This window comes from Balaenoptera borealis (assembly GCF_965194805.1).
Source record: "Balaenoptera borealis genome assembly, chromosome: 11".
Lineage (NCBI taxonomy): Eukaryota > Metazoa > Chordata > Mammalia > Artiodactyla > Balaenopteridae > Balaenoptera > Balaenoptera borealis.
This window is the reverse complement of record NC_138868.1, coordinates 56,287,259-56,312,690: the sequence shown is the minus strand read 5'-3', so window position 1 is coordinate 56,312,690 and position 25,432 is coordinate 56,287,259. Positions and strand designations below refer to the sequence as shown.

The following is a 25,432-nucleotide window of genomic DNA, read 5'->3' as shown; positions in this document are numbered from 1 at the left end:
GGACTGGTGGTTTGAACATATGCCTAAATTTCTAGTATTGGATTTAACTGGACAAGCCTGATTCTTGCCAGGATTATAAACTCTTTGAATTCTGGTTATGAGAGCTACCTCTTTCTGAATTTCACTCCACCTAACTTCCCATTCACTGTTCCCTTTCTGAGCTTCAACTAGCTATTTCATCTCTAATCAACTTCTCTTACCGTGTGTATTGTGACTGGCTCTTCCCTGTTAAAAGTGAGATTTGTGTTTTTCAGTAGGATTAATTCTTCCCTTATCTGTAGATGGTGAACAATCTAACTGGATCTATCAAGACACCCCTACCCCAGAACAAGTCTTGCTCAATGAAGATTATGGACAGAATGACTAATTAATAGGCTCTTACCACCATGGAGTCTTCATTCATTCATTCAATAAGTATTTATTGAGAATCAGTTAGGTGCCAGCCAGTCTGCTAGCAATGAGTAGATACTATCCCATTACTCTTGGTGTTTGGCTATTGAGAAAGAGAGGATAATACTACAGAATGATTAAATATTATGCATATTAAGTTAGGAGAATATTGTGCTGTCATTCCTAAGACTATGGTTTTGAATCTTTTTTTTTTGAGGGGGTCATAGACCCCTTGAATCTTGTCAATGTCATGAACACTTGCCCCAGAAAACAAATATATCCCCAAAACTTACCAATAATTTTAAGTTGTTCATGGATCCTTTGAAGCCCTTTCATGAATTCTGGGTTTAGAATTCCTACCCTAAATGATAAACGCCAAAATCGGATGAAACCAGAAGAAGCAGGCATTCTAAGATATATGGAGGGGAAGGTAGACTAAGTGCTTAGGAGTGGCAGCAGCAAGAATGAAAAGTGAGTTTCTATAGCTTTATCTTACATGTGTTATCATCAGCTAACATATGTAATAATTAATGTTTCCAGGAATAATCCACTACTGAGGACCCAATGCCCCACAAAGTGAACCTTGGCCTCCCACAGAAGAACACTTTAAGGAGCTACCAACTCACCTTTGCTCTAGTGCAGTACCCATATTATGGGTGGTAAGAGGTACTATAAAATTAAGTAGGGTAAAGGGGATGGAAACTGGGGTTTTGTGTGTTTGTGCTATTTTATATAGTTATACAGAATGTCAAGGAAGTTGTCTCTGATAAGGTGATATTTGAGCAGGAATTTATAGAAGTGGGGGATTAAACCATGTGAATATCCAGGACAGCCTTTCAGCCAAATGGAGCAGCAAATGGAAGGAGGCCAGTGAGCAGAGCGGAGTGAGTAATGAGAGAGGGAGCGTGGTGGGAAGTGAGGTCAGGAGGGAGTTGAGGTGTGTGTGTGTCAGGTCTCCCAGGGTTGGATTGAAAGAGTCAGAGGTAAGGGACAAGCAGAATCTGAGGGTACCAGACTCAGGATCATAAAATGCTGTTAGTAATGGGAAAACTGCTCTGTGAAACCCAGTGGGGGATGTTTTGTGATGATTCGCTGGATAATATAGAGAGGCTTACCGAGCCGGACCTTACCCAAGTAAGGGTTAACTAATGGACACTGTTCTGTGTGTGTGAGGGGGTGGGGATAGGGTGGAGTCAGAAACAGAAAGAACAATGGAGAAAATACTTAGGAAAGTGAATAGAAAACAGAAGACTAGGATATCTTAAATGGGAAGAGCTTAGAAATCAAGGAAAGGGAGAAGGATTAGGAAAGAGGGGGAGGGAGTAAGGAACTAATATTTGTCACATGGCCACAGTTTGCCAGGATCCTTACATTTATATTTTAATTTTGTTTTAAAGCAGTACTACAAGATGAATGTTATTGTCCCCATCTTGCAGATAAGAAAATTTCAAGCCCAGAAAAGTTGAGTAACTCGATAAAGGTGATAAGCTACTAGTAAATAGTAGGAGAGGATAACTTTATTATTTTGTCTTCAGTTCTTATTATTTTCTTATGTTGCTGTGTTGATTCATTCCTAATATTATATTTGGAGAAACAAACTGATGTTAAAGGTAGGAAGACAACAGAAGGATGGCAAAGTGGCCGGCATGGTTAGAATTTTGTCCTGGGCAGTCAATCCTCAGTGTTGGACTACACACCTGGCCTTATAAAAAAGGCCACAAGGTGTCAGCGTCTTACTCGTTGGTTTGGGGGCCTCTCCTGCTCCTGTGGCCAACTGTTTCATTATAAAAATATTGAATAAAAAGTAATATATCACTTATAGATGATATTTAGAAACTGACCTATCTTAACCAGAAATACTTGTCGAGAAATAGTGTAAAAGTCCCTAAGTTCCCAGAAATACATCCATTGATAGGCATTGGGATCTTGACATTTGCCTCCAAGTGAGCAGGATAAAAGAAACCATTTCCAATGATGTGTGGGGTTATGCGACATGGTAGAATGTAGTGGTCAAGTTTCCACTGGGACGTCAGAGAGATCTGTGTTAAAATGCTATCTCCCACCTTTAGCTACATGGTATTGTGCAATTTCTTCATCGGTAAATTCCCTACCTCTTAAGTTCATTGTGAATACTAAATAGCACATAAAGAGTTCTTGGTAAAGTGCCTGACACTTACCACTCAATAAATAGTAGCCATTATATAATATCTATCTATCTATCTATCTACCTACCTATGGCAGAACTAGCATTACCCGAATACAATCATAGCTAATGGCTATAATACATTTATCTATGATTGCACATAATTTTTTAAAATATTTTTTCTTCTAGTTTTATTGGGATGTAATTGACATATAGCACTGTATAAGTTTAAGGTGTACAGCATAATGATTTGACTTCCATACATCATGAAATGATGACCACAATAAATTTAGTGAGCATCCATCATCTCATAGGAATACAAAATAAAAGAAAAAAAGGTTTTTTTCCCTTGTGATGAGAATGTTACCGAGCCAAACTCGGGTCTGCTCACCCATGTGCAGTAAAGCCAACCTCCAATCTACTGACACTGGGTTGTGGTGAAGGAAAGTGCAACTTTATTGTAAAGGTGCCAATACAAGGAGAACAGGTGGCTTGAGCTCAAAAAACCCCAAACTCCCTGAAGGGTTTCAGCAAAGCATTTTTAAGGGCAAGGTGAGGGAAGGATGTCCTAGAGTATGTGATCAGCTCCTGCACAATTCTGATTGGGTGATGGTGAGGTAACAGGGTGGTGGCACAGGGGTTAACATTATCAATCCTTAGGCCTGAGGGCTATGTGCTCATGGTCATCAAGTAGTTAACACCTTCCATTTGGTGGGGGGTTTTCACATCTGTGAAACAACTCAGGAAACATGCATCAGATACTGTTATCTAGGTACTTCTGAGAGGAGCTAAAGCAGAGGATATGGGGGAGGGCTCTGCCCCCAGCAAAGCTCCATAGGGTCCTGCTTGGTTACAAGAACTCTTAGGATTTACTCTCTTAACAACTTTCATACATAATATATGGCAGTGTTCGTTATATTAATCGTGTTGTACATTACATATCTAGTAATTATCTAACTGGAAGTTTGTACCTTTTGACCACCTTCATCCAGTTCCCCCTCCTCACATCCCCACCTCTGGTAACCACAAATCTGATCTCTTTTTCTAAGAGTTTGTTTGTTTGCTTTTGAAGTATAATTGACCTACACCACTATGTTAGTTCCTGGCACACATGTAGTGATTTGCTATTTCTATACATTACAAAATGATCACCACAGTAAGTGTAGTTACAATCTCTCACCATACAAAGATATCACATAATTATCGATCATATTCCCCACACTGTACGTTTCATCCCTGTGACTCATTCTTTTTGTAACTGGAAGTTTGTACCTCTTAATCTCCTTCACCTCTTTCACACATCTCCCTCCCTCCCTCCCATCTGGCAACCGCCTGTTTCTTCTCTGTATCTATGAGTCTGTTTCTGTTTTGTTATGTTTGTTCATTTGTTTTGGTTTTTAGATTCCACATACAAATAAAATCATACAGTGTTTGTCTTTGTCTGACTTATTTCACTTAGCATAATACCCTCTAGATCCATCCAAGTTGTCCCATATGGTAAGATTTCTCTTTTTAATGGCTGAATAGTATCCCATTGTATATATATTCCACATCTTCTTTATTCATTCATCCATCATCACTCAGTTTGCTTTCATACTTGGCTATTGTAAATAGTGCAGCAATGAACATACGAGTACATATATCTTTTCAAATTAGTTTTTTCACATTCTTTGGATAAATACCCAGAAATGGGATTGCTGGATTGTATCATAGTTCTCTTTTCAATTTTTTGAAGAACCTCCATACTGTTTTACATAGTGGGTACACCAGTTTACATTCCCACCAACAGTGCACAAGGATTCCCTTTTCTTCACATCCTCACCAACACTTATTTGTTGTCTCTTTGATAACAGATATTGCCATTTTGACAGGTGTGAGATGATATTTCATTGTGTGTGTTTTTTTTCTTTTTAATTATTTTTGGCTGCGTTGGGTCTTAGTTGTGGCACTTGGGATCTTTGTTGAGGCATGAGAGATCTTTACATTGCGGTGCGCAGACTCTTCTTTGCGGCACACAGGCTTCTCTCTAGTTGTGGAGCACAGGCTCCTGGGTGCATGGGCTCTGTAGTTTGTGTCATGCAGGCTCTCTAGTTGAGGCTCATGAGCTCAGTAGTTGTGTCGCTTGGGCTTAGTTGCCCTGCAGCACGTGGGATCTTTGTTCCCTGACCAGGGATCGAACCCACGTCCCCTGCATTGTAAGACGGATTCTTTACCACTGGACCACCAGGGAAGTCCCTCACTGTGGTTTTGATTTGCATTTCCCTGATGATTTGTGTTGTTGAGTATCGTTTTACCTGTTGGCCATTTGTATGTCTTCTTTGGCAATATGTCTGTTCAGGTCCTCTGCCCATTTTTAAAATCAGGTTGTTTGTTTTTTTTGATGTTGAGTTATATGAGTTATTTGTATATTTTGGATATTAAGCACTTATCAGATATATCATTTGCAAATATCTTCTTCTAGTCAGTAGTCTGCCTTTGGTTTTACTGATAGTTTCCTTTGCTGTGAAAAGATTTTAATGTAGTCCTGTTTATTAATTTTTTCTCTTATTTCCTTTCCATGAGGAGACATATCTAAAAAATATTTCTATGATCAATATCAAAGATCATACTGCCTGTTTTCTTCTAGGAGTTTTATGGCTTCAGCTCTTACATTTTCAGTTTCTAATCCATTTTGAGTTTATTTTCGTATATGGTGTGAGAAAGTAGCACAATTTGATTCTTTTGCATATAGCTGTTTTCTGAATACCATTTATTGAAGAAGCTGTCTTTTCCCCATTGTATATTCTTGCCTCCTCTGTTGTAGATCAATTGCCCATATCAGTGTGGGTTTACTTCTGGGCTCTCTCTTCTGTTCCATTGATCTAGGTGTTTTTGTGCCAGTACCATACTGTTTTGATTACTGTAGCTTTGTAGTATAGTTTGAAATCAGGACGTGTGATACCTCCAGCTTTGTTCTTCTTTCTCAAGATTGCTTTAGCTATTCAGAGTCTTTTGTGTTTCCATACAAATTTTAGAACTATTTGTTCTAGTTCTGTGAAAAATGTTATTCATATTTTGATATGGATTGCATTGAATCTGTGGATTGTTTGGGGGAGTATGGCAATTTTAACAATATTAATTCTTCCAATCTGTGAGCACAGTATATCTTTCCATTTGTTTGTCATCTTCAATTTCTTTTTATTTTCTTCCTGTTTTACTGAGATATAATGGACTTACAGCACTGTATAAATTTAAGGTGTACAGCATAATGATTTGATTTACATACATCATGAAATGATTACCACAGTGAGTTTAGTGAACATCCATCATCTCATATAGATACAAAATAAAAGAAAAAGAGAAAAATATTTTTTCTTTGTGATGAGAACTCTTAGGATTTACTCTCTTAACAACTTTCATACATAACATACAGCAGTGTTAATTATATTTATCATGTTGTACATTACATCCCTAGTACATATTTATCTTATAACTGGAAGTTTGGTCCTTTTGACTACCTTCATCCAAGTCCCCTCTCCCCAACCCCCACTTCTGGTTACCACAAATCTGATCTCTTTTTCTATAAGTTTATTTGTTTGTTTTTGAAGTATAATTGAACTACAACACTATGTTAGTTCCTGGCATACAATATAGTGATTCAATATTTCTATCCGTGTAATTAATTAATTTATTTATTTACTTATTGCCTGCGTTGGGTCTTCATTGCTGCATGCAGGCTTTCTTTAGTTGCAGCGAGCGGGGGCTACTCTTCGTTGCAGTGTGCGACCTTCTTATTGCGGTGGCTTCTCTTGTTGTGGAGCAGGGGTTCTAGGCATGTGGGCTTCAGTAGTTGCAGCACATGGGCTCTAGGGCACGCAGGCTTCAGTAGTTGTGGCTCGCGGGCTCTAGAGCACAGGCTCAGTAGTTGAGGTGCACGGGCTTAGTTACCCTGTGACATGTGGGATCTTCCCAGACCAGGGATTGAACCGGTGTCCCCTGCATTGGCAGGCAGATTCTTAACCACTGCACCACCAGGGAACTCCCTCTCTCCATTTTAAAACAATCACCAAGAAGTCTAGTTATGATCTGTCACCATTCAAAGATATTACATAATTATTGACTATATTCCCCAGGCTTTACATTTCATACCTCTGACTAATTTATTTTGTAACTGGAATCTGTACCTCTTAATCTCCCTCACCTATTTCTCTCCTCTCCCTCCCCTCTCCCCTCTGGCAACCACCTGTTTGTCCTCTGTATCTATTAGTATGTTTCTGTTTTGTTCTGTTTGTTTATTTGTTTTGTTATTTAGATTCCACATATAAATGAAATCATACAGTATTTGTCTTTCTTTTTTTTTAAGTTTAAAAAAATTATTTTTGGCTGCATTGGGTTTTCGTTGCTGCACATGGGCTTTCTCTAGTTGCAGCAAGCGGGGGCTACTCTTTGTTGCGGTGCATGGGCTTCTCACTGTGGTGGCTTCTCATTGCGGAACATGGGCTCTAGGTGTGCGGGCTTCAGTAGTTGCAGCACGCAGGCTCAGTAGCTGTGGCTCACGGGCTCTAGAGTACAGGTTCAGTAGTTGTGGTGCACGGGCTTAGTTGCTCTGCGGCATGTCAGCTTTTCCTGGACCAGGGATTGAACCTATGTCCACTGCATTGGCAGGCGGATTCTTAACCACTGCACCACGAAGGAAGTCCAATATTTGTCTTTCTGTGACTTATTTCACTTAGCCTCTAGGTCCATCCATATTGTCACAGATGGTAAGATTTCATTCTTTTTTATGGCTGAGTAGTATTCCACTGTATCTTTATCCATTCATCTACAGACGGGCACTCAGGTTTGCTTCCATATCTTGGCTATTGTAAATAATGCTGCAGTGAACATATGGGAGCATATATCTTTTCAAATTAGTGTTTTCATTTTCTTCAGATATACACCCAGAAGTGGAATTGCTGTATTATATGGTACTTCTATTTTTAATTTTTTGAGGAACCTCCATAATGTTTCCCATAGAGGCTGTACCAATTTACATTCCCATCAACAGTGCACAAGGGTTCCCTTTTCTCCACATCCTCACCAACACTTGTGATTTGTTGTCTTTTTGATAACAGATATTGCCATTCTGACAGGTGTGAGGTGATATTTTATTGTGGTTTTGATTTGCAATTCCCTGATGATTTGTGATGTTTTAATGTGCCTGTTGGCCATCTTTATGTCTTCTTTGGAAAAATTCCTATTCAAGTTCTCTGCCCATTTTTTAAGCAGGTTGTTTGTTTTTTAGATATTGAGTTGTATGAGTTGTTTGCATATTTTGGATATTAACCCCTTATCAGATAAATCATTTGCAAATATCTTCTCCCATTCAGTAGGCTGCTTTTTGTTTTGTTTATAGTTGCCTTTGTTGCGCAAAAGCTTTTCAGTTTGATGTATTCACATTTGTTTATTTGTTGTTTCCCTTACCTGAAGAGACATATCCAAAAAGATATTACTAAGACTGATGTCACAGAGCATACCTCCTATGTTTTCTTCTAGAAGTTTTATGGTTTCAGGTCTTACATTTATGTCTTTAATCCATTTTGAATTATTTTTGTGCATGGGGTGAGAAAGTAGGGACTGCATCAAATTTTAAAACTTCTTTAAGGTAAAGGGAACAATCACAAGAATGAAAAGGCAATCTATGGAATGTGAAAATATTTGCAAACCATTTATCTGATAAGGGGTTAATATCCCAAACTCACAAGAAACTCCTACAACTTGGTAGCAGAAAAACAAATAACCCGATTGAAAAATGGGACAAGACTTAAAAAATATATTTCTCGGGCTTCCCTGGTGGCGCAGTGGTTGAGAATCTGCCTGCCAATGCAGGGGACATGGGTTCGAGCCCTGGTCTGGGAAGATCCCACATGCCACGGAGCAACAAGGCCCGTGAGCCACAACTACTGAGCCTGCGCGTCTGGAGCCTGTGCTCCGCAACAAGAGAGGCCGCGACAGTGAGAGGCCCATGCACCGCGATGAAGAGTGGCCCCCGCTTGCTGCAACTAGAGAAAGCCCTCGCACAGAAACGAAGACCCAACACAGCCAAAAATAAATATATAAATAAATAAAATTTAAAACAAAACAAAACAAAAAAATATATATATATATATTTCTCCAAAGAAGACATATATATGGCCACCAGGTATATGAAAAGGTGCTCAACATCACTAACCATCAGGGAAATGCAAATCAAAACCACAATGAGATAATCACCTCACATCTGTTAAGATGGCTATTGAAAAACAAACAAACAAAAGATTACGGGACTTCCCTGGCCGTCCAGTGGTTGAGACTCTGCACTTCCAATGCAGGGGATGCGGGTTTGATCCCTGGTTGGGGAACTAAGATTCCACATGCCACATGGTATGGCCAAAAACTTAAAAAAAAACACACAAAAAACCCAAAAGATTAGTGTTTGTGAGGATGTGCAGAAACCGAAACCCTTGTACACTGTTGCTGGGAATTTAAATGATTCAGCTACTATGGAAAATAGTTTGGAGATTCCTCAAAAAATTAAAAATAAAACTACCATATTATCCAGCAATTCCACTTCTGGGTATATATCCAGAAGAATTAAAATCAAGATGTTAGCACTCTCATATTCATTGCAGCATTATTCACAGTAACCAAGATATGAAAACAACCCAGATGTTCATCAACAGGTGAATGGACAATGAAAATGTGGTGTATACATAGAATGGAGTATTATTCAGCCTTAAAAAAGATGGAAAGCCTACCATTTGTGACAACATGGATGAACCTGGAGGACATTATTCTAAGTGAAATAAACCAGTATTATAAGGACAAATACTGTATGAGTCCCCTTATATGAGGTATCTAGAATAGTCAAACTCACAGAAGCAGAGAATAGAATGGTGGTTGCCAGGGGCTGGGGGAAGGGGAAAATGAGGAGTTGTTCAATGAGTAAAAGTTTCAGTTATGCTAGATGAATAAATTCTAGCGACCTGTTGTACAACATAGTACCCACAGTTACCAGCACAGTGTTGTGCATTTTAGAATGTTAAGAGGGTAGATCTCATGTTAAGCATTCTTACCATACACACACACAAAATAATGGGACGCAAGGAAACTTCTGGAGATGATGGACATGTTTATTACCTTTATTGTGGTGGTGATATCATGGTGTATGCATATGTCCAAACTCATCAAATTGAATACATTAAATATGTACCTTTTTTGGTATATCAATTATACTTCAATAAAGCTGTTTGTTTGGTTTTTTTTCAAGTCTGCTGTCTGGAGTCCCAGCCCCACAAGTTCTGACTTAGCTGGTCTGGGGTACAGCATGGTCATTAGAATTTTTATAAGCATTCTAGATGATTCTAATATGTAGCTAGGGAGAGAAATACTTCTCTAGACTAATATCTCACTTCACAGATGGGAAAGAGAGGCTCAGAGAAAGTGAGAGTGACTTGTCTGGTGAAATGAGATCAAGAACTCAAACTGAGGTCTCCTGACTCCTAGTCCTGGGTTCTGTCTAGCACATAACGTGCCTCAGGCTCACTTCTTATGCTTCCACACAAACACTCTGTCCCAGTCAAATTGTCTCATGTTATATTCCCTGAACATACCAGGTCCATCCCTGTGTCAAATCCACAGCAGTACAAGCTGCCATATTATGTGCCCAAACTGAGCAAACCAAATTACATGTGTTACCTCTAATCCATACATCAAGCTTTCAGGGAAAGCATGAGCATCCCCATTGTTAGAGGAGGAACCTGATGTCAGAGACTCTAAGAGACTAGTTGCAGTACTGGCTAGTGAGGAGAAGCCAGAATTTTTTTTTTTAAGATATTTTGATGTTGACCATTTTTAAAGTCTTTATGGAATTTGTTACAATATTGCTTCTGTTTTATGTTTTACTTTTTTGGCTGTGAGGTATGTGGGATCTTAGCTCCCCGACCAGGGGTCAAACCTGCACACCCTACATTAGAAGGAGAAGTCATAACCACTGGGCCACCAGGGAAGTCCTGGAGAAGCAAGAATTTAACAAAGTTCTGTTGGACTCCAAAGCCCAGGCTCTTGAGCTACACTCACTGCCATCTGTTCCTACCCTGCCTTACCTTCCTGAGTTATTTCTCCATTAGAACCAGCTCTAGTTTCAAACCCTCCCTGAAAGCCCTTCCACCCCATCTTTTTGTTTACTCAATTTTCATGGCACTGATCACCCACATTAGCTGTTTGGGTGAGTCCATCTCACATGGTAACTTATTTTGTCATGTATATGACCTGTTTCCTTCTCCTTGAGGCTGGGAAGAACAAGGACCTTCCTCTGACTATGTTTCTGTCCTGGTCCTGTAGCGGTGTCAAGATATGGTGCTATTGCAAGATCATAATACTTAGTTTTTTCTGAGACTCCTCCCCTGGGAATATCTGGAGACAGGGAGAGCCTATAGGCCCAAATGGAGTTGAAAATTTGAACTAAGAAGGAATAGAGGTTTCCTCGGGCTCAGATTTGTAATAATATGTATAAGTAAGCCTCTAGGTGTCAGTAGAAAGCCTAGTTTTGATTGAGTCTCAAATGAAATCAAAATCCCAGGCTAGAAGGACTTTTTCTCATGTCAATCATCAACCTAAAGCTAGAATTCCCTCTCCAGCATAACAACAACCATAGCAACATTCCTTCCAGCCTAGGGTCTGGTGATGAGGAACCCACTGTTTCTGAGGTAGCCTCTTCAATGTTTGGACAGCTTTATTAGAATGCTCTTCTTGATTTTGTGAAACTCTGCCTCCTCTAGCTTTCACTACAAGGCAACTAAGTGAAAACAACACATGCACTGCATCTGGGCCTGGGCATGTGAGAAGCCTGCTGTGGCTGAGTCAGGCCTTCTACCCAAGATTGATTACTCAAGGATGTTGGTGGCATCAGTGGGAGCCCCACTGCTCTGGGCTATCCTGCCCATCAGCCCCTCCCTTATGACCTAAGCATTGTTGACCCTCAGAACATCGGGGAAGGAAGGAAGGAAGCAACACACCTCTGGCAGACTGCTGTCCTCTCAGACCCAGGGATGAAGAGGGTGACTCTTTACAGCAGAGTCCAAAGACCTGGAGAATATGTGTCTTGCTCAAAGAAGCCTCCTTTTCACTTCTGTTCTTCCCAAGGGCTCCTGTCCAATAGCTAGATTGTTGCTTAGCGAAACCCAATTTTTCTGCTCAAAAAATAAATAGGGACTGCCACTGTGTTTTCTGGTCCCAATTGTATTCTTTAGTAATATATAGAACAAACACAGTATCTCTTCCTCTAGGAATCTGAAGATGGAAATTAAGCCATCAATCCCTCCATCCATCCATTTATCCAACTGTCCAACCATTAAGCATATCTTTACTGGGAGCCTACCATGTGCCAGGCACTGAGTTTCCTAGTAAACAGACAATAAGTGGCAAATGGTATTACTGTATTAATGACCTGATGATTAACTTAGTCAAAGGTAGATCCACTTTTATATGGTGGATTTCTGAGAAGGGAATGGAGAGATAAGGGAACTAGCACATACTGAATATGGACTGCCTACCAGGCAAGGTGTTAGGTGCTTACTTCACTTGCCATATATTGTTTAAGTCTTACCACCATCTCATGATGTGTGTTATCTACATCTCCATTTTAAAAAGAAAGAAGCTGAGGCTTAGAGAGCCTAAATAAGTTGACCAAGGACACATAACTAGTAAGCAGTGGAGCTGGACTCTGGTTACAGACCTCCCCATCATGCTGTGGGCATCACATGAAAATCCGTAGGACAGCTGAAGGCACATCATGGTCCCTTCATGTAGTGTGTCTGGAATGAATACTGCTTTAAATCAAGCCTTTCTTCAAGCTTTCTAACCAAAACCCCTCATTTTCTCTATTGTATTTTTACTTTCATTTTATTTTATTTTTGGCCGCGTTGCATGGCTTGCGGGATCTTAGTTCCCCAGCCAGGGATTGAACCCACACCCTTGGCAGTGAAAACACGGAGTCCAAAACGCTGGACTGCTAGGGAATTCCCTCTGTTGCATTCTAAATTTTAAGTTTATAGGGTGATTTCTTTGTTGTTATTTTCTATAGAAGTCAAATTTCCTGTCAATGCTTTTCCATCATAAATTTGGACACATGACAAAGCATATGAAAATCAATAGCAGTAATTTGGGTATTCATCAGTTTGTTTTTCCTCTAGAATTAGTTCTGTACTATATTTACTTTAATTGATAAATTGCTGTGATAATATCAAAGAAAATTTTCAAGAAAATAAAGTAGGGGGGACCTACAACATGGCGGAGGAGTAAGACGTGGAGATCACCTTCCTCCCCACAAATACGTCAAAAATACATCTACATGTGGAACAACTCCAACAGAACGCTGGCAGAAGACCTCAGACTTTGAAAAAGAAGGCAGAGCACTGCCTAAACGAGCTCCAGAGACGGGCGCGAGCATGGCTATCAGCTCAGACCCCAGAGATGGGCATGAAATGCTAACGCTGCTGCTGCAGCCACCAAGAATCCTGTGTGCAAGCACAGGTCACTATCCACACCCCCCTGGGAGCCTGTGCAGCCCAACACTGCCAGGGTCCCATGATCCAGAGACAAGTTCCTTGGGAGAACGCATGGTGTGCCTCAGGCTGTTGCAATATCACGCTGGCCCCTGCTGCTGCAGGCTCGCCCTGCATTCCAATTATAACTTCCGTACCCCCCCTCCCCCCAGGCCTGAATAATCAAGAGCCCCCTAATCAGCCACTGCTTTAACCCCATCCTGTCTGAGTGAGAACAGATGCCTGAAGGCAACCTACATGCAGAGGCGGGGCCAAATCTAAAGCTGAACCCCAGGAGCTGTGCAAACAGAGAAGAGAAAGGGAAATCTCTCCCAGCAGCCTCAGGAGTAGCGGATTAAATCTCCGCAATCAACTTGATGTACCCTGCATCTGTGGAATACCTGAATAGACAGCGAATCATCCCAAAACTGAGGCAGTGGACTTTGGGAGCAACTGTAGACTTGGGGTTTGCTGTCTGCAACTGATTTCTTTCTGATTTTGTGTTTTACTTAGTAAAGTTTTTAGTGCTTGTTATCATTGGTGGATTTGTTTATTGGTTTTCTTGCGCTCTTCTTTTTATTATTATTATTTTTATTTTTATTTTAATATATTATTTTGCTTATTATTAAAAACATTTTTTTTCTTTCTTTTTTCTCAATTTTCTTCTGAGCTGTATGGCTGAAAGAGTCTTGGTGTTACGGCCTGGTGTCAGGCCTGAGCCTCTGAGGTGGGAGAGCCAAGTTCAGGACGCTGGTCCACCAGAGACCTCCCAGCCCCATGTAATATCAATTGACGAGAGCTCTCCCAGAGATCTCCATCTCAACGCTAAGACCCAGCTCCACCCAATGGTCAGCAAGCTCCAGTGCTGGATGCCCCATGCCAAACAACTAGCAAGACAGGAACACAACCCCACCCATTAGCAGGCTGCCTAAAATCATAATAAGTTCACAGACACCCCAAAACACACCACCGGACACAGCCCTGCCCACCAGAAAGACAATATCCAGCCCCACCCACCAGAACACAGGCACCAGTCCCCTCCACCAGAAGCCTACACAAGCCACTGAACAAAACTCACCCACTGGGGGCAGACACCAAAAACAATGGGAACTATGAACTTGCAGCCTGTGAAAAGGAGACCCAAACACAGTAAGTTTAGCAAAATGAGAAGACAGAGAAACACACAGCAGATGAAGGAGCAAGGCAAAAACCCACCAAACCAAACAAATGAAGAGGAAATAGGCACTCTACCTGAAAAAGAACTCAGAGTAACGATAGTAAAGTTGATCCAAAATCTTGGAAATAGAATGGAGAAAATACAAGAAACGTTTAACAAGGACCTAGATGAACTAAAGAGCAAACAAACAATGATGAACAACGCAATAAATGAAATTAAAAATTCTCTGGAAGGAATCAATAGCAGAATAACTGAGGCAGAAGAACGGATAAGTGACCTGGAAGATAAGATAGTGGAAATAACTACCGCAGAGCAGAATAAAGAAAAAAGAATGAAAAGAATTGAGGACAGTCTCAGAGACTTCTGGGGCAACATTAAACGCACCAACGTTTGAATTATAGGGGTCCCAGAAGAAGAAGAGAAAAAGAAAGGGTCTGAGAAAATATTTGAAGAGATTATAGTTGAAAACTTCCCTAATATGGGAAAGCAAATAGTCAATCAAGTCCAGGAAGCACAGAGAGTCCCATACAGGATAAATCCAAGGAGAAACACGCCAAGACACATAGTAATCAAGATATCAAAAATTAAATACAAAGAAAAAATATTAAAAGCAGCAAGGGGGGGCTTCCCCGGTGGCGCAGTGGTTGAGAATCTGCCTGCTAATGCAGGGGACACGGGTTCGAGCCCTGGTCTGGGAAGATCCCACATGCCGCGGAGCATATAGGCCCGTGAGCCACAACTATTGAGCCTGCGCGTCTGGAGCCTGTGCTCCTCAACAAGAGTGGCCACGATAGTGAGAAGCCCGTGCACCGCGATGAAGAGTGGCCCCCGCTTGCCGAAACTAGAGAAAGCCCTCGCACAGAAACAAAGACCCAACACAGCCAAAAATAAATAAATTAATTAATTAATTTAAAAAAAGAAAAAAAAAATCAGCAAGGGAAAACCAACAAATAACATACAAGGGAATCCCCATAAGGTTAACAGCTGATCTTTCAGCAGAAAATCTGCAAGCCAGAAGGGAGTGGCATGATATATTTAAAGTGATGGAAGGGAAAAACCTACAACCAAGATTACTCTACCCAACAAGGATCTCATTCAGATTCGACACAGAAATTAAAACCTTTACATACAAGCAAAAGCTAAGAGAATTCAGCACCACCAAACCAGCTTTACAACAAATGCTAAAGGAACTTCTCTAGGCAGGAAACACAAGAGAAGGAAAAGACCTACAATAACAAACCCAAAACAATTAAGAAAATGGTAATAGGAACATACATATCGATAATTACCTTAAATGTAAATGGATTAAATGCTCCCACCAAAAGACATAGACTGGCTGAATGGATACAAAAACAAGACCCATATATATGCTGTCTACAAGAGACCCACTTCAGACCTAGGGACACATACAGACTGAAAGTAAGGGGATGGAAAAAGATATTCCATGCAAATGGAAATCAAAAGAAAGCTGGAGTAGCAATACTCATATCAGACAAAATAGACTTTAAAATCAAGACTATTACAAGAGACAAAGAAGGACACTACATAATGATCAAGGGAGCACTCCAAGAAGAAGATATAACAGTTGTAAATATTTATGCATCCAACATAGGAGCACCTCAATACATAAGGCAAATGCTAACAACCATAAAAGGGGAAATCGACAATAACACAATCATACTAGGGGACTTTAACACCCCACTTTCACCAATGGGCAGATCAACCAAAATGAAAATAAATAAGGAAACACAAGCTTTAAATGACACATTAAACAAGATGGACTTAATTGATATTAATGGCCATTCCATCCAAAAAGAACAGAATACACTTTCTTCTCAAGTGCTCATGGAACATTCTCCAGGATAGATCATACCTTGGGTCACAAATCAAGCCTTGGTAAATTTAAGAAAATTGAAATCATATCAAATATCTTTTCCAGCCACAACGCTATGAGACTAGATATCAATTCCAGGAAAAAAGCCTGTAAAAAATAGAAACACATGGAGGCTAAAGAATGCACTACTAAATAACCAAGTGATCACTGAAGAAGTCAAAGAGGAATTCAAAAAATAGCTAGAAACAAATGACAATGAAAACAGGTGACCCAAAACCTATGGGATGCAGCAAAAGTAGTTCTAAGAGGGAAGTTTATAGCAATGCAGTCCTACCTCAAGAAACAAGAAACATCTCAAATAAACAACCTAACCTTACACCTAAAGCAGTTAGAGAAAGAAGAACAAAAAAACCCCAATGTTAGCAGAAGGAAAGAAATCATAAGGATGAGATCAGAAATAAATGAAAAAGAAATGAAGGAAACAATAACAAAGATCAATAAAATTAAAAGCTGGTTCTTTGAGAAGGTAAACAAAATTGATAAGCCATTATTAGCCAGACTCATCCAAAAAAACAGGGAGAAGACTCAAATCAACAGAATTAGAAATGAAAAAGGAGAAGTAACAGCTGACACTGCAGAAATACAAAGGATCATGAGAGATTACTGCAAGCAACTATATGCCAATAAAATGGATAACCTGGAAGAAATGGACAAATTCTTAGAAAAACACAACCTTCCAAGACTGAACCAGGAAGAAATAGAAAATATAAACAGACCAATTACAAGCACTGAAATTGAAAATGTGATTAAAAATCTTCCAGCAAACAAAAGCCCAGGACCAGATGGCTTCACAGGAGAATTCCATCAAACATTTAGAGAAGAGCTAACACCCATCCTCTCAAACTCTTCCAAAATATAGCAGAGGGATGAACACTCCCAAACTCATTCTACGAGGCCACCATCACGCTGATACCAGAACCAGACAAAGATGTCACAAAGAAAGAAAACTACAGGCCAATATCACTGATGAACACAGATGCAAAAATCCTCAACAAAATATGAGCAAACAGAATCCAACAGCACATCAAAAGGATCATACACCATGATCAAGTAGGGTTTATCCCAGGAATACAAGGATTCTTCAATATACACAAATCAATGTGATAAACCATATTAACAAATTGAAGAATAAAAACCATATGATCATCTCAATAGATTCAGAAAAAGCTTTTGACAAAATTCAACACCCATTTATGATAAAAACTCTCCTGAAAGTAGGCACAGAGGGAACCTACCTCAACATAATAAAGGCCATATATGACAAACCCACAGCCAACAACGTTCTCAATGGTGAAAAACTGAAACCATTTCCTCTAAGGTCAGGAACAAGACGGGGTGCCCACTCTCACCACTGTTATTCAACATAGTTTTGGAAGTTTTAGCCACAGCAATCAGAGAAGAAAAAGAAATAAAAGGAATCCAAATCAGAAAAGAAGTAAAGCTGTCACTGTTTGCAGATGACATGATACTCTACATAGAGAATCCTAAAGATGCTACCAGAAAACTACTAGAGCTAATCAATGAATTTGGTAAAGTAGCAGGGTACAAAATTAATGCACAGAAATCTCTTGCATTCCTATACTAATGATGAAAAATCTGAAAGAGAAATTAAGGAAACACAACCCAATCCAAAAATGGGCAGAAGACCTAAATAGACATTTCTCCAAAGAAGATGTACAGATTGCCAACAAACACATGAAAGGATGCTCAACATCACTAATCATTAGAGAAATGCGAATCAAAACTACAATGAGGTATCACCTTACACTGGTCAGAATGGCCATCATCAAAAAATCTACAAACAATAAATGCTGGAGAGGGTGTGGAGAAAAGGGAACCCTCTTGCACTGCTGGTGGGAATGTAAATTGATACAGCCACTATGGAGAACAGTATGGAGATTCCTTAAAAAACTGAAAATAGAACTACCATAGGACCCAGCAATCCCACTACTGGACATATACCCTGAGAAAACCATAATTCAAAAAGAGTCATGTACCACAATGTTCATTGCAGCACTATTTACAATAGCCAGGATATGTGTGTCCATCTGCATTCTTATTCTTGTCCTGCCCCTAGGTTAGTCAGAACCTTTTTTTTTTTTTTTTAGATTCTATATATATGTGTTAGCATACAGTACTTGTTTTTGTCTTTCTGACTTACTTCACTCTGTATGACAGACTCTAGGTCCATCCACCTCACTACAAATAACTCAATTTTGTTTCTTTTTATGGCTGAGTAATATTCCATTGTATATATGAGCCACATGTTCTTTATCCATTCATCTGTCAATGGACACTTAGGACATGCATTGGTTGACTAGCTTCCTCTTCACTTTTACCTTCCTAAATTTGTATCTACCCCCTGACCCAGAAATAATCAGCACTTTATAATCTTTTTTTAAAAAATAAATTTATTTATTTATTTATTTTTGGCTGCATTGGTTGACTACCTTCTTCTTCACTTTTACCTTCCTAAATTTGTATCTACCCCCCCACCCAGAAATAATCAGCACTTTAATCTTTTTTTAAAAAATGTTTATTTATTTTTGGCTGTGTTGGGTCTTTGTTGCTGTGCACAGGCTTTCTCTAGTTGTGTTGAGTGTGGGCTTTTCTTCATTGCGGTGTGCGGGCTTCTCATTGCCGTGGCTTCCCATGTTGCGGAGCAAGGGCTCTAGGCATGCGGGCTTCAGTAGTTGTGGCACATGGGCTCAGTAGTTGTGGCTCGTAGGCTCTAGAGTGCAGGCTCAGTAGTTGTGGCACATGGGCTTAGTTGTTCTGTAGCATGTGGGAGAAAAAATCATATGATCATTTTAACAGAATGCCAAAATATTTTGATAACAATCACCATATATTTTTGATTTAAGCAAATCTTAATTAATATGTTAATGAATATTGATCTCAAACCAACGGCCAGTATTCTATTTAGCAGTTAAACATTAGAATCATTTTCATTAAAGTTAATAATTTGAGTGTCATTACCATTATTTAAAATTTTCCTAGAAGTGCTAATCAATGCAGTAATGAGAAAAAGAAGTGAAGGAGGTATAAATATCTGACAGGAAGAGACAAAATTATCATTATTTAAAGATTATAAGGTTGCTTAAAAAACTATTAGAACTAGTGGGAGAGTTCAGAACGATTGGCAATTATGACAGCAATATTTAAAAAGTAATAGTTTCCTTATGTATCAACAACAATTAGTTAAGATAATGAAAAAAAAGAGTGCATATCATGGCAATCAAAAATAAAATCAAAGTACCCAGTAATAAACTTAAAGATAAATGTGCCAATCTCAAAACTTTGCCATGGAATCTAAAAGGAGATTTGAATAAAGGGATAGACATTCTATATTACTGTACTGGAAGATTTAATATTATAAAGATATTAATTTTCCTCAAACTAAGCCTATAAATTTAACAAAACCCCAACAAAAACACCTGGAAGTTTTTTAGAATGTGAAATAAATCTATTTTTTAGTTTATTTAGAAAAATCAACAAATGAAGAAAGCAAGCACATCTTTAGGAAGAATAGTAGTGAAAAGGCCTTTTCCTATCAGATATTAAAATAAGTCAGCAATATAGAGTAATTAAAATATTACTGTTCTACGTAAAAAAATAGACAGCTCAGAAATATATCCAAGTACATATAAGAATTAAGTATATAATAAAGCTAGTGCCTCATTCAGTGGGGGGAGTGTTAAGATGACAGTCTAGGGGACTTCCCTGGCAGTCCAGTGATTAAGACTCCATCTTCCAGTGCAGGGGGCAGGGGTTCTATCCCTGGTCAGGGAGCTATGATCCCACATGCCACGGTGCAGCCAAAAGTTAAAAAAAAAAAAAAAAAAAAGCTGTCTAACTGTTAAAATAAACCCAAATTCACACACTACACTAAGATAAATTCCAGAAGGATTAAAAATTTTAACGTTAGTAGAAGAAAATACACAGGAATATTTACAAAACTTTGGAGTAAGGAATGATTTTCTACACATGAAACTAAAAGCAGAAAGTATAAAGGATGATAAATGTGATTATATAAAGTATAAAACTTTTATATAGGAAGATTTACCACAAACCAAATTAAAAGACAAATGACATTGGAGGAAAGTATCCTTAACCAAAGGTTTGTATCCTTAATGTTCAAAGACCTTCTTCAAATCAATAAAAGAAAAGTGAAGATACACAACTGACCAGGAAAGGTATTTGACACAAGAAAAATCCTCAAATGCCCAATAAACATAAAAAGTTCAACTTCACTATCAGTCAAGAAGTACAAATTTAAACCATAAAGAAAAAAATAAGGATAAATATATCCATAATTAAGAGGAGTTTGGAGATTCAGGCCCTTTCAAACATTACTAGATATATAAACTTATACAGTTCTTCTAGAGGGTATAAAAGCCATAAGACAGGATTTATTCTTTAGTTTAGGAATGCTACTACTAGGAATGTACAGCGAAAAAATAATTAAGGGTATATATATAGAGACATATATATATATATATATATATATGTCTATATATATATATGTCTCCTTAATATATAACATGGCACTCTCTATAATAATAAAGAATTGGAAACAACCTAAGTGTCCAAAAACAAGGGCTGTATGCAGCCGTTTCAAAAGATGTAGAAGAATATTTAGGAACAAAAAATATTTCAGGAAAGATATTTAAAATAACAAAGCAATAATGAAAATGCAGCCAGTAGGGGGAAAGAAGTTGTAACTTTGACAACCTGACACTAGAGTTCTGATAGGGAGGGACTATTTTGATTTAGCAGAATAACGTATCTCTTTGTAGTTTAGAATAAAGCAGAAGAAGCATTGAATTGCCTTGTGCAAAAGAGGATGGAAACTGGAAATGATTGCTTTGGAGTTTATAGCTAGAGGGGGTTGAATTTGGAAAATGAAAAAGATATTCATTACCTTCTCAGGGAGAGAAGCTGGACAGCTGTTGCTGCTGTACTGCCTCTGGAGGGATGGTCAATGAGAATTTTCCAGTGATATGAATGACTAATGGACTCTTAAAAGAACTGCTCTCTTAACATGCAGTTTCAAGTTTTTCTCTAAGCTGAGCTTCAATATGAGCCATCCTTTCTTGCTCCCAAATTTTCCCTAAAAGTTTGCCAACACCACCTTGTTTAGGCCATATTTTGGGGAGGGAAGGGGTTGGGGAAATGTAGAAGGGACATTTCATGCCCAGAAAGTGAAATGAGTGGTGGAGATCAAGGCAGAAAATCAGAGCTAGAGGTAATCAAAAGAAACATATCCCCACTGTCACCTCCACAAAACCCCCCAAGAACCCTCAGAGATATTGGTAGGGACTTGGGCTTCACACCCTTTCATAGGACAGAGGTTTGAGCAGAATTCTTTTATATCTCAAAGTTTGGGCAGACCCATAAAGTACATGCGATGAAGAAACTCAAGAGAAAATTCTTTAGAAGGATACACAGTATGCAAAAGTTACTTAAGATGCTAAAATTATGAGCATTATTTATTTTCCTCTTTTGCTCACCTGTATTTTGATTCTTCTATAATGCATCCATATTACTTATATAATTTTTAGAAATAAGAGTGTACTGAGGGAATACGTAAATCTACCAGAAAGCTGACTGGTGGTTGCCAGGGGCTGCAGGAAGGGAGGACTGGGAAGTGACTGCTTAATGGGTGTGGGTTTCCTTTTGGGGAGATGAAAATGTTTTAGAACTAGATAGAGGTAGTGGTTGTACAACATTGTGAATGTACTAAAGGCCACTGAGTTGTTCACTTTAAATGATTAATTTTATGTTATATGAATTTCACCTCAACAGAGAAAAAAGAAAAAAATCTACTGAGGAGAAAAACATACAACATAGATCAGACTCCGTCACTCTTCTGCTTAAAATCCTTCAGGGACTTCCTAACTCTGTAGCATGGCAAACAAGGCTCTTCACGTCCTGGCCCTGCTGCTGCTCCGCCACAGCCACCCCTTCCTATAAACCTTATTCTCCAGCCATACAAAACCATGTGCAGTGCTCTGAAAGGGCCTATTCTTTCCTGCCTTTGTATGGCTTTGCTTTTCTTGGAATGCCCTTCCCCTAGTTAGTTTCCACTCAACCTTCAAAACTCAGCTAAACATCTCCTCCTTTGAGAAGCTTTCCCTGATTTCATAGTCTTGGGTACCTCTTCCCTTATACCCCAAGAACCTTCTGGACATTTCTTTATTTTATCAGTGTAGGTGATTGTGAATCTTTGGAGGACCAGGCCTGGGCCTTTCCTCTCTTTAGCTTCAAAAGTTGGCCCAGAACAGAAGCCACAATGAATGTAGAATGAATAAGAACAGACTTAAAATCACTGAAAATAACAACCTTTTCTAATGTAAACAGGTAGTTACCCTGGACATGGAATTGAAAATGATTCAGAGATGTTTAACTGGCCTACTATGGTATTTATCATAGAGGAAGAGGATATCTTTTCTTTTTCTTCTTACTTTTTATGAATTATTTAGGAATTGAAGTATGATAAAAATTCTGAATGATAGGTTAATAAAAATGTCAATCTAATTAGCAAAATGGTCTCACATGGGGGATAGAGGGTTGCAGAATACTGATGGTTTTAGGAAAATGCCTAAAAACTCAATTACTCTTGCAAAAAAAAAAATCCAAAAACATGGGCTTCCCTGGTGGCGCAGTGGTTGGGGGTCCGCCTGCCAATGCAGGGGACACGGGTTCGGGCCCTGGTCCGGGAGGATCCCACGTGCCGCGGAGCAACTAAGCCTGTGTGCCACAACTACTGAGCCTGCGCGTCTAGAGCCTGTGCTCCCAACAGGAGAGGCCGCGATGGTGAGGGGCCCGCGCACCGCGATGAAGAGTGGCCCCCGCTTGCCGCAACTGGAGAAAGCCCTTGAACAGAAACGAAGACCCAACACAGCCAAAAATAAATATAAATAAATAAATACATTTATTAAAAAAAAAAAAAATCCAAAAACAAAAACAAAAAAACCATGATAGGTAATAGATAAAAAGAGATTTTTTTTTTTTGATACCTTGACTCAAAACTAAGTATAGTATTGCTATCTCAGGATGGTTTTTAAAAATACCTAAGTCTTATAGGATTTTAAATGAACCTAAGCTCCTAATGAAATCATGGATCTAGGCAAAAAAATGATCAATGGCTGCTAAAACTATTAGGTAAAATGTTGACAAGGAACATATGTATCAGGCTGGCAGCCCCTGAATCCACTGTTCAATCTTACCATTTACTAAAAGTGGGACAGTCAGACATTAATTGCCTCCTGATAAGATGCAGTAGGAAGTACACTGCTTAAGAAACAGTCTTGCTGAAAGAATTGAACCTGAATTTAACGTCTCTAATCATCATGTTGTGAGAAATATAAAGGAAAGAGGAGCATGTTAAATGACCCCATTGAGGTATGAGAAATCAAGTCAAGAAGATGGGAAATTTGGGACTTCCCTGGCGGTCCAGTGGTTAAGACTGTGTGCTTCCAATGCAGGGGACACAGGTTCGAATCCTGGTCAGGGAACTAAGACCCTGCATGATGCAATGGTGTGGCCAAAAAAAAAAGATGAGAAATTCTATAAGACAAATGACAATTTCTTCAATGAATAAGTTGTATGAAGAAAAAGGGAGGGGAAAATCAGAATTCAAGGAGACAGATTTGAGACATAAATTTTGAATAAGCAAAAAGATATTTTTGAGACAACCTAGGAAAATTTACATGGATTGGGTGTTGATATTATTAAGGAATTATTGTGAACTATTATGTTTGATAACAGTGATTATCACACCATTGTTCTTTTTTCTAAAGTTTATTTTTTATTTTATTGAGGTATAGTTGATTTACAACACACCATTATGTTCTTATTTAAGTTCTTATATTCAGAGATTGAAATGTTAATGGTGAAATGATATGATGTCTTGAATTTGCATTTAAATGCTTCCTAAAAAGTGTGTATTGGGGTAGATGAAACAATAATGCAGAATATTAATAATTGTTGACTCTGGATGATAATGGGCACATGGATTCATTATACTATTCCTTCCCCTCTCGTGTATGTTTGAAAATTTCCATAAGAAAAAGTTGTAAAGAATAAACCTAACATTCAACAGCCATGTGGCAATGTTTATAAGCCCATCTACTGAGCCAAGACTATGTCACAGGAGATGGCATTGTTGGACCAATGAGAAGATCTTGGGCCTTGGAGTCAGAAAGTCCTGGGTTTGAATTCCAGCTCTGCTACTTACTAACCCTGTTAGGTTGGGCAAGTTGCTCACTTCTCAGAATCTGTTTTCTCATCCGCAAACAGGGATAATAATACCTACTTCAGAAGATTTGCAGAATGAGTTAGAAGATATACAGAGTGTCCATCACGTGCCCCTCACAGAATAAATACTCTGTGAATGTTAACTACCTTATACTAATCCAGTTATTTCCTTTATTGTTTTTTAAAAATAAATTTAAGTAATACTCCCCCAATTTTACTCTACAGAGGAAGGAATCACTGTTAGCAGTTTGGTGTTGGTATCTTTCTGGACTTTTCTTTACATCTATAAATATATATAGGAATATGCATCTACATACATACAGTGTGGGTTTTTTTAAAACAAGAATGGAATCTTATATTACATATTATTTGGCAATTTACTTTTATCACGTTACAATATATAGTGTGTCTCTTTTTGTCAGTTCATGTGGTGCTTACATGTGATTCAATCAGTGTGCCATTCATATGCCTTTACTCCCAGGTATGAGCGTTTCTGTGAGATAGAATCCTACAGAATTGTTAGGTGGAAGAGTGTGTGTAGTGCATATCTTGATGGTATTACAAAATGGTCCAACTGCCCTTCTACAAGTTACTGAGTTATTTTCACATGAAGACCTCAATATTATCTATTTTCTATATATTTCTAAGTTGCATTCTGGAAGATATGTCCTTTCTGGTACCACTTATTTCTCAACAGGCACTGAAAGTGTTCAGAGAATAAATGTGTTTGATTAGCAAAAATCAGCCTCATGGAAAATAGTCAAGCTCCATTCTGCTATTTGTTCCTGTTAGAGGATAATGCACTGCATACTGTTTTCAAGGTGGAATGTAGTGGTGTATTGGATTAAATAAATGGGAGTCCTAGTTTTCTTTGTGAAAAGCCAGTGAACATTATTTGAGGCAGAATCCTGAGAGAAAGCAGGGAAATAAAACCTCCTCTCAAATGAGGTCCCAGTGAATGGCAGCCATGGAAAAGTGATGAGTAAAGAAAGGGGAAGGAATGTCTGCCTTGATTCCCTGGGGAG

At 38.8% G+C, this 25,432-nt stretch overlaps 1 protein-coding gene across 1 annotated transcript in view; it reads left to right on the top strand.

Annotated features, from left to right (window-relative positions):
• Window positions 1-18,519, top strand: part of LOC309606358 (serine/threonine-protein kinase MARK2-like) — a 200,693-nt gene extending 182,174 nt beyond the window's left edge. The window contains exon 2 of the mRNA XM_082343376.1: window positions 14,870-18,519. The gene's annotated coding sequence lies outside the window, so the exon portion shown is untranslated. The remainder of the gene's footprint in view (window positions 1-14,869) is intronic.
• The last annotated feature ends 6,913 nt before the right edge of the window (window positions 18,520-25,432 follow it).